The sequence below is a fragment of the Salmo salar genome, chromosome 06 (genome assembly GCF_965601325.2).
Source record: "Salmo salar chromosome 06, fSalSal1, whole genome shotgun sequence".
In the NCBI taxonomy this organism is placed as follows: Eukaryota; Metazoa; Chordata; class Actinopteri; order Salmoniformes; family Salmonidae; genus Salmo; species Salmo salar.
In genome coordinates this window covers 37,787,784-37,796,306 of record NC_138296.1, presented here as the reverse complement: position 1 = coordinate 37,796,306, position 8,523 = coordinate 37,787,784, and the positions used below count along the sequence as shown (strand labels likewise).

Genomic DNA, 8,523 nt, shown 5'->3' with positions numbered 1-8,523 from the left:
TACGTTATCTATTTTAGTCTATGCAAGTCTAGTTGGACGATTAATCAGCAATATTCTAGCAGACCTTTACTAGCTAGGTCATAACGAGTGAAAATGGCTAGCTAGCTACATCATGTAAGGTAAACCGCAATGTAAAAAGTTGGGCAATTCAAACAGTCAGTGTTAGCGAGCAACTTTTTGGTTGCACTGTGTTTAACAATTAAAGCAAGGCTGAACAGCTTATTTTTGGTTTCAACAGGTGAAGGTACTGAAGGAGAAGATAACTTCCCAGTGTCTGGACAGAAGCTCATATATGCTGGCAAAATCCTGCAAGATGACACACCTATTAAAGACTACAAAATTGACGAGAAGAATTTCGTTGTAGTTATGGTATCGAAGGTACATTTCCCTAATCCATTTTACTTGGACTCATAATGAGCTGCACCCACCTGTTTTGGGTTACATGACTGTCTGCATAGATGACAGTAACAGCCTGTTTATATCTCCTCTGGAACTAGGCAAAGTCTGCCACAGCTGCTTCAACACCTTCCTCAGAGGCACCCAAGGCCCCTGTCCAGGACTCTGGGTCGTCTGCGGGCCGGCCCCTGCAGCCATCCCTATCCCCCCAGAGGAGCCCACACCTCCAGTCGCAGAGCCCCCAGCTCTGATGTCCTCTTAGTCTTTCCCACAGTAGTTGTGGGTCAAGACTGTCTTCCAAACTGATCTGTGATGTATGGTCTGTTACATTGCCATTCATTGTTCCATTACTTTATTGTATTTGTGGTTACATTCAAATCCTGAGGGAGTGCGTAGATAGACTGTGCACAGACACACAATATTGTTTTAATATTATTAACTTTTTCCACTTTTTACTCAACATGAATGATAGAGATTGCCTCTTATACAGTGCATTCGGAACGTATTCACACCCATTGACTTTTTCCACATTTTGTTACGTTACAGCCTTATTCAAAAAGGATTTTAAAAAATTACAAATCCTCATCAATCTACACACAATACCCCATAATGACAAAGTGAAGACAGGTTTTTAGACATTCTAGCAAATGTATACAAAATAAAAAACAGAAATACTTGTACATGATTGTACATGATTTGGAAAGGCACACCTGTCTATATAAGGTCCCGCAGTTGACAGTGCATGTCAGAACAAAAACCAAGCCATGAGGTCGAAGGAATTGTCCTCCATCATTCCTAAATGGAAGAAGTTTGGAACCTCAGACTCCTAGAGCTGGCTGCCTGGCCAAACTGAGCAATCAGGTGAGAAAGGCCTTGGTCAGGGAGGTGAACAAGAACCTGATGGTCACTCTGACAGAGCTCCAGAGTTCCTCTGTGGAGATTGGAGAACCCTCCAGAAGGACAACCATCTCTGCAGCACTCCACCAATCAGGTCTTTCTGGTAGAGTGGCCAGACGGAAGCCACTTCTCAGCAAAAGGCATATGACAGCACGCTTGGAGTTTGCCAAAAGCCACCTAAAGACTCTCAGACCATGAGAAACAAGATTGAACTCCTTGGCCTGAATGCCAAGCGTCACATCTGGAGGAAACCTGGCACCATTTCTATGGTGAAGTATGGTGGTGGCAGCATCGTGCTGTGGGGATGTTTTTCAGCAGCAGGGACTGGGAGACTAGTCAGAATCGAGGGAAAGATGAACGGCACAAAGTACAGAGAGATGCTTGTTGAAAACCAACTCCAGAGCGTTCAGGATCTCAGACTGGGGCGAAGGGAGTCAACTTCCAACAAGACAACGACCATAAGCACACAGCCAAGACAACGCAGGGGTGGCTTGGGGACAAGTCTCTGAGTGGCCCAGCCAGAGCCCAGACTTTAACCTGATTGAACATCTCTGGAGACCTGAAAATAGCTGTGCAGCGATTCTCCCCATCCAACCTGACAGAGCTTGAGAGGATCTGCAGAGAAGAATGGGAGAAACTCCCCAAATACAGGTGTGCTAAGCTTGTAGCGTCATACCCAAGAAGACTCGAGGGTGTAATCGCTGCCAAAGGTGCTTCAACAAAGTACTGAGTAAAGGGTCTGAATACTTATGTAAATGTGATAGTTAAGCTTTTTGTTTTCTTTATAAATTTGCAAAAAATTCTAAAAACCTGTTTTTGCTGTCATTATGGGGTAGATTGATGAGAAGAAGAAAAACAATTTAATCCATTTTAGAATAAGGCTGTAACTTAACAAAATGTGGAAAAAGTCAAGGGGTCTGAATACTTTCTGAATGCACTGTAGGTGCAGTTATTAACTACCATGTACAGTAAAGGAAAATGAATTGCACTAGGTAGGTGAGATGTTTTATATTTATATAAACAGTGGATAGCCTACAGTGGTGTAGGCTGTTTCTTCTGGTGGTCTAGGGCAGCCTGATGGTGGTCTAGGGCAGGTTGATGGTGGTCTAAGGCAGCTTGATGGTGGTCTAGGGCAGCTTGATGGTGGTCTAAGGCAGCTTGATGGTGGTCTAGGGCAGCTTGATGGTGGTCTAAGGCAGCTTGATGGTGGTCTAGGGCAGCTTGATGGTGGTCTAGGGCAGCTTGATGGTGGTCTAGGGCAGCTTGATGGTGGTCTAGGGCAGCTTGATGGTGGTCTAAGGCAGCTTGATGGTGGTCTAGGGCAGCTTGATGGTGGTCTAGGGCAGCTTGATGGTGGTCTAGGGCAGCTTGATGGTGGTCTAGGGCAGCTTGATGGTGGTCTAGGGCAGGTTGATGGTGGTCTAGGGCAGCTTGATGGTGGTCTAGGGCAGCTTGATGGTGGTCTAGGGCATCCTAATTCGATGAATCTGATGTTTCTTGGTGTGCGGTAGGTGCTACTCCAGGTGGTCCCTGAGCGCTGTGCCCCTAACGATGGGTTCTCCTGGTGCTTCTCCTAGTAGTGAGGGGCCTGGTCTCCTTCACCTGCTCCACTACAATGAGAAATGACAGGGAGATCTTACATGTACATACAATGTCTGGAAAATAACACATACAGAGGGATTACAGGTTAAAGGGATAACTCTTAATGCGTGGTCAATTAATCATCTTTCTAGCTTTGGTGAACACTTTTTTTTTTCTTGATGACTCATTGTCGTGATTGACTCCATTTGTGGCATTCTTCTCAAATGTGTGGGCTAGAGCCTTACCTGCAGACATAGAACAGGATGTAGGCAGTCTGTGCCGTTGCCCTCAGCACAGTGGCCTCATCTGTCCTCAAGACATGTGCGTCATCCAGGCAGAGCCACCCACTGCCACGGCTGTCCAAAACATCACTGATGTAGTGGCCTAGGGAACAAGGGAAACAGAATAGAGTGTACATTAAGCTTTCAGAATTGTGTGTGCGTGCGTGCATTTTACCTGTACACATGTTGTCTCCCAGATGTGAGATCACACTTGACAATTTGTAGATATTGTCTGGCTGGTGTCTCTGTAAGGAAACACATTTAATAATAGGATTGTTATTTTGTCTACAGGATAGGGGTGCCTTCTATAACTGCCTTATCTTGATCCGCCCACTATCTCTCTCTCTATTTCTCTCTCTCTCTCTATTTCTCTCTCTCTCTCTCTCTCTCTCTCTCTCTCTATTTCTCTCTCTCTCCTCACCACAGCGGCTGCCTGCTGCTCTTTCTCACTAACAGCTGGTTTCTCTAGCTGGTCAGAGGAATTTGAAGCTGGTGGGGGTATATCAAATATAGTGTAAATGCAAACCAGAAAGTGAAGTGGAAACCTATCAACAAATATACTCTTAACTTCAGCTTCTGACTTGCTTTCCTCAATAGTCCTGTTTCATGAGAGGGTGTTCTGCATGATGTCAGTAACACAATGTCCTACCTGGTCTATCAAGGGTGCCTTTCGGGGAGTTTGCAGGTGTGTTGTCCATGTTGTTTTTCCCCATGGAGCTTGCCCTGTGTAAATTGATGGCATTGAAAAGAAATATCTAGTGTGTGAAAATCATGGTGTGTGTTGGCTACCCAATGTGCAATGTCCCCAAACAGAGTCTAAACCAACCTGGCTCCATGCTGGACAGGGGCTGTCGCCCCACATACGGCTGGGAGGGTCAGTTCTGCAGGGATGGATATGGGATCATCCACCTTCTCTGGCTCCCAGTTGCCTGCAGTAAACCGCTTGATATGAAGCATTAGGACCCTGCTCAGAGACAGGCATTCACACACACAGACAGACGGACAGAGGCAGACAGAGGCAGGCAGAGGCAGGCAGGCATTCACATAAACAGACGACCAGGCAGGCATTCACATAAACAGACGACCAGGCAGGCATTCACAAACAGACGACCAGGCAGGCATTCACATACACAGACGACCAGGCAGGCATTCACACAGGCATCAGTCTTGTACTCAAATCAATAACCCAGTTTGGTGAGTTAGATCAGGACTGTCAATTGTAATCTGAGGGACTCACCGGGGCAGCGTGAGGAAGTGCCTAGTCACAGATGCCATGCTGCCTGAGCACACCCTGCATGCACACTCTAATGCAGATGGCTAGGTAACAAAGCATAGCAATACAATTATGAACATGACATTAATGATAGTGTTCCTTGACATACTCACTAACTCTTGGTTGAAGCTAAGTGCTGACCTTAAAGTAGAGGTCCAGGCTGTGTGTCAGGTCTTGGCTCAGGTTCAGTGACAGGTGATTGTAATCCTCCTGACCATACACTATAACTCCACAGCTTCAGAGGTACGGAGAGAAATGCATCAGCTCTCCAACACAAACCTTTTGATCCCTCTACACACTAACTATCTTAATGCTTTACCTCTGTATCCTGCATGTTATGCTGACATTAAACCTCCTCACAAATGTGATGAAGACATCAAGGTACACCATATACAAATGACAGCTGTTACCTGGTGCAGGTACGGAAAGTCTTCAGCTTGAATTCTAACTGCTTCACGGGGCAGGTGTATGGCTCTGGGGAGCCCTTTAATGCCATACCCTCCTCCTTCAGCTGAAAGAGGAGGAGCAACACACATTCATGGGCATCCTAAGAGAAGAATGGGAAAGAAACAGAAAATACATCAACAACTACAACTGAAACAGAGCTAAGGAAAAAGATTGTCACGTGTCCCAGGTTTATTGTTAAGTGAGTCTTTTAGCATATAATATCTTACCTGTTCACCGTCGTCCTCATAGTCCTCATTGACAACGGAGAGACAGCGCTTGACTGTTTGAAGGATTTTCATCTTTTCCTTTTTCTTAGCATTGACAGTGCCTCCAGAAAGCCTTGCCTGATGTAACTCGGCAAAGCAGCTGTGGAGGGAGACAAAGAGCATGCATTCAGGTTTCACTCTCTCACTTTGGCCACAGATTAGCTCTGTGCTTCTACTTTAGCCTCTGATCAAATATGATTCAACTGATTCCTGATTGTGACAGGAAATCATCTCTGGTGTTAATCAGTAGCTGAGTTGGGTGTGGTTTTATCTTAAAAATCATATGAGGCACTAAGAGTGTACAAAAGACAGTATGTATACATACATACATACATACATACATACATACATACATACATACAGTACACTGAACAAAAATATAAATGCAACATGTGAAGTGTTGGTCCCATGTTTCATGAGCTGAAATAAAAGATCCCAGAAATGTTCCATATGTACAAAAAGCTTATTTCTCTCAAATTCTGTGCACAAATGTGTTAACCTCTATGGGCTATGTCCCACCCCTGATACACCCTATCAACAACAGGTGAAATATCAAGAGCGCCAAATTTGAAAACAATTAAATGTCATAATTCAAATTTCTCAAACATACAACTATCTTACACCCTTTGAAAGATAAACATCTCCTTAATCTAACCACGTTGTCCGATTCCAAAAAGGCTTTACGGCGAAAGCATAAAGTTAGATTATGTTAGGAGAGTACATTGACAATAGCTGTGTGTAATGTTTTGTCAATTCAAAGACAGGCGTCACCAAAAGCAGAAAACCAGCTAAAATTATGCACTAACCTTTGACAATCTCCATCAGATGACACTCCTAGGACATTATGTTAGACAATACTTGCATTTTTTGTTCTATCAAGTTCATATTTATATCCAAAAACAGCGTTTTACTATGGCGTTGATGTTGAGGAAATCGTTTCCCTCCAATAACCGCCAGTCAATCAGCACAACAAATTAAATAATTACTATTCGAAAACATTGGTAAAATATTATATTGTCATTCAAAGAATTATAGATTTACATCTCTTGAACGCAACCGGATTGCCAGATTTAAAAATAACCTTACTGGGAAATCACACTTTGCAATAATCTGAGCACTGCGCCCAGAGAAATACGCTTTGCGATACAAACTAACCGCCATGTTGGAGAGATCTAAAATCGAAAATACTATGTAAATAATTCATTACCTTTGATTCTCTTCATCAGATGTCACTTCCAGGAATCCCATAGGAAGTGCTCAAAGATTAATAAGCCCCTGTGTGTTTCAATGGCATAGGCTTAAAGGTAATTCAACACATCAGGTATCCACTTCCTGTCAGAATTTGTCTCAGGGTTTTGACTGCCATATGAGTTCTGTTATACTTACAGACACCATTCAAACAGTTTTAGAAAATTCGGAGTGTTTTCTATCCAAACCTGAACAATAATATGCATATTCTAGCTTCTGAGTTGGTGTAGGAGGCAGTTAAAAATGGGCACATATTTTTTTCAAAATTCTCAATACTGCCCCCTAGCCCCAATTAACATCCCTGTTAGTGAGCATTTATCCTTTGCCAAGATAATCCATCCACCTGACAGGTGGTATATCAATAAGCTGATTAAACAGCATGATCATCACACAGGTACACAGGTAAACCTTGTGCTGAGGACAATAAAAGGCCACTCTAAAATGTGCAGTTTTGTTACACAACACAGTACCACAGATGTCACAGGTTTTGAGGGAGTGTGCAATTGGCATGCTGACAGCAGGAATGTCCACCAGAGCTGTTGCCAGAGAATTGAATGTTAATTTCTATACCATAAGCCATCTCCAACATTGTTTTAGAGAATTTGGCAGTACGTCCAACCGGCCTCCCAACCGCAGACCACGTGTAACCACACAAGCCCAGGACCTCCACATCCAGCTTCTTCACCGGCGGCATCGTCTGAGGGGGTGCTGAGGAGTATTTCTGTCTGTAATAAAGCCCTTTTGTGGGGGAAATCTCATTCTGATCGGCTGGGCCTAACTCCCCAGTGGTTGGGCCTACGCCCTCCCAGCCCCACCCATGGCTGTGCCCTTGCTCAGTCGTGAAATCCATAGATTATGGCCTAATGAACTTATTTCAATAGACTAATTTCCTTATATGAATTGTAACTGAGTAAAATCTTTGAAATTGTTGCATGTTACATTTATATATTTGTTTAGGATAGATAGATAGATAGATAGATAGATAGATAGATAGATAGATAGATAGATAGATAGATAGATAGATAGATAGATAGATAGATAGATAGATAGATAGATAGATAGATAGATAGATAGATAGATAGATAGATAGATAGATAGATAGATAGATAGATAGATAGATAGATAGATAGGGGGGGGCATACATACATACATACATACATACATACATACATACATACATACATACATACATACATACATACATACATACATACCACAGGAGGTTGATGGCACCTTAATTGGTAATGGCTGGAGCGGAATCAGTGGAATGCTATCAAATACATCAAACATATGGTTTCTATGTGTTTGATGCCATTCCATTTGCTCCATTACAGACATCATTACGAGCCATCGTCCCCTCAGCAGCCTCCACTGACACATACATTGAGGCGGGACTTGTGTACTGTAACTATAAGCGTCTAGATGGGTGGGTCAGTGTGTGTACAGGTGGGACAGGAGAGTGAAAGCGAGGCTGTATACCATAGCAGTTTAGAGGAGGGGGAGAAACTCCAGGTGTCCTGTTGTCTCAGGATGTCTCTGCAAAATGCTGGCAGCCCCAGCAGGCACTGCAGAGCAGAGTTCATGAAGCAGGTGTTGCCAATATTAGGCAACCTGTGGGAAAGAAGCCATCAGTTACACACTAATATCTGAACAGTGGACCAAAGGTAAACTAATGAATGGATTTGTAAGGCATGAACGCAAGATAACTCTGAATACCACACAGAATTATTTAAAACAAAAAGCAGAGCTCAGAGATAAGAGTAGGTGTGTGTGTGTAGATGTGTGTGTGTTTTACCCGAGGAGCTTGGTGTTGTCTTCGCCCTCGCCTGTGCAGCTCTGCTCCCCCAGCTGGGTGCTACTCTTGCTGAACAGGTTTGGGAGGCGAGCCATGGCTTCCCGAGGTCTGACCAATGGCCTGGAGGAAGAGAGACTGGTTAGAGGCCTCAGTAGCAGTAGCTCGACACCAATCGGTCTGTTTGAACACTGTTTTAATGTACAAGCATACAGATATTCCTTACCATGTCATGGTGTGAGTGACCACTCTTATGTAGAGTCGAGTGAGATGAAGGTGGCTATTGTCTACAGTACTTACCTCTCCAAGGAGACAGAGGAATCCCTCAGGTCAATGGAGGCC

General features: G+C 43.8%; 1 long non-coding RNA gene across 1 annotated transcript; it reads left to right on the top strand.

Annotated features, from left to right (window-relative positions):
- The first annotated feature begins 238 nt into the window (after nt 1-238).
- LOC145879834 (uncharacterized) lies at nt 239-819 on the top strand. The gene is made up of 2 exons (XR_014392658.1): nt 239-378; nt 498-819. It is a non-coding gene; the product is annotated as an uncharacterized LOC145879834 (long non-coding RNA).
- Nucleotides 820-8,523: the final 7,704 nt, after the last annotated feature.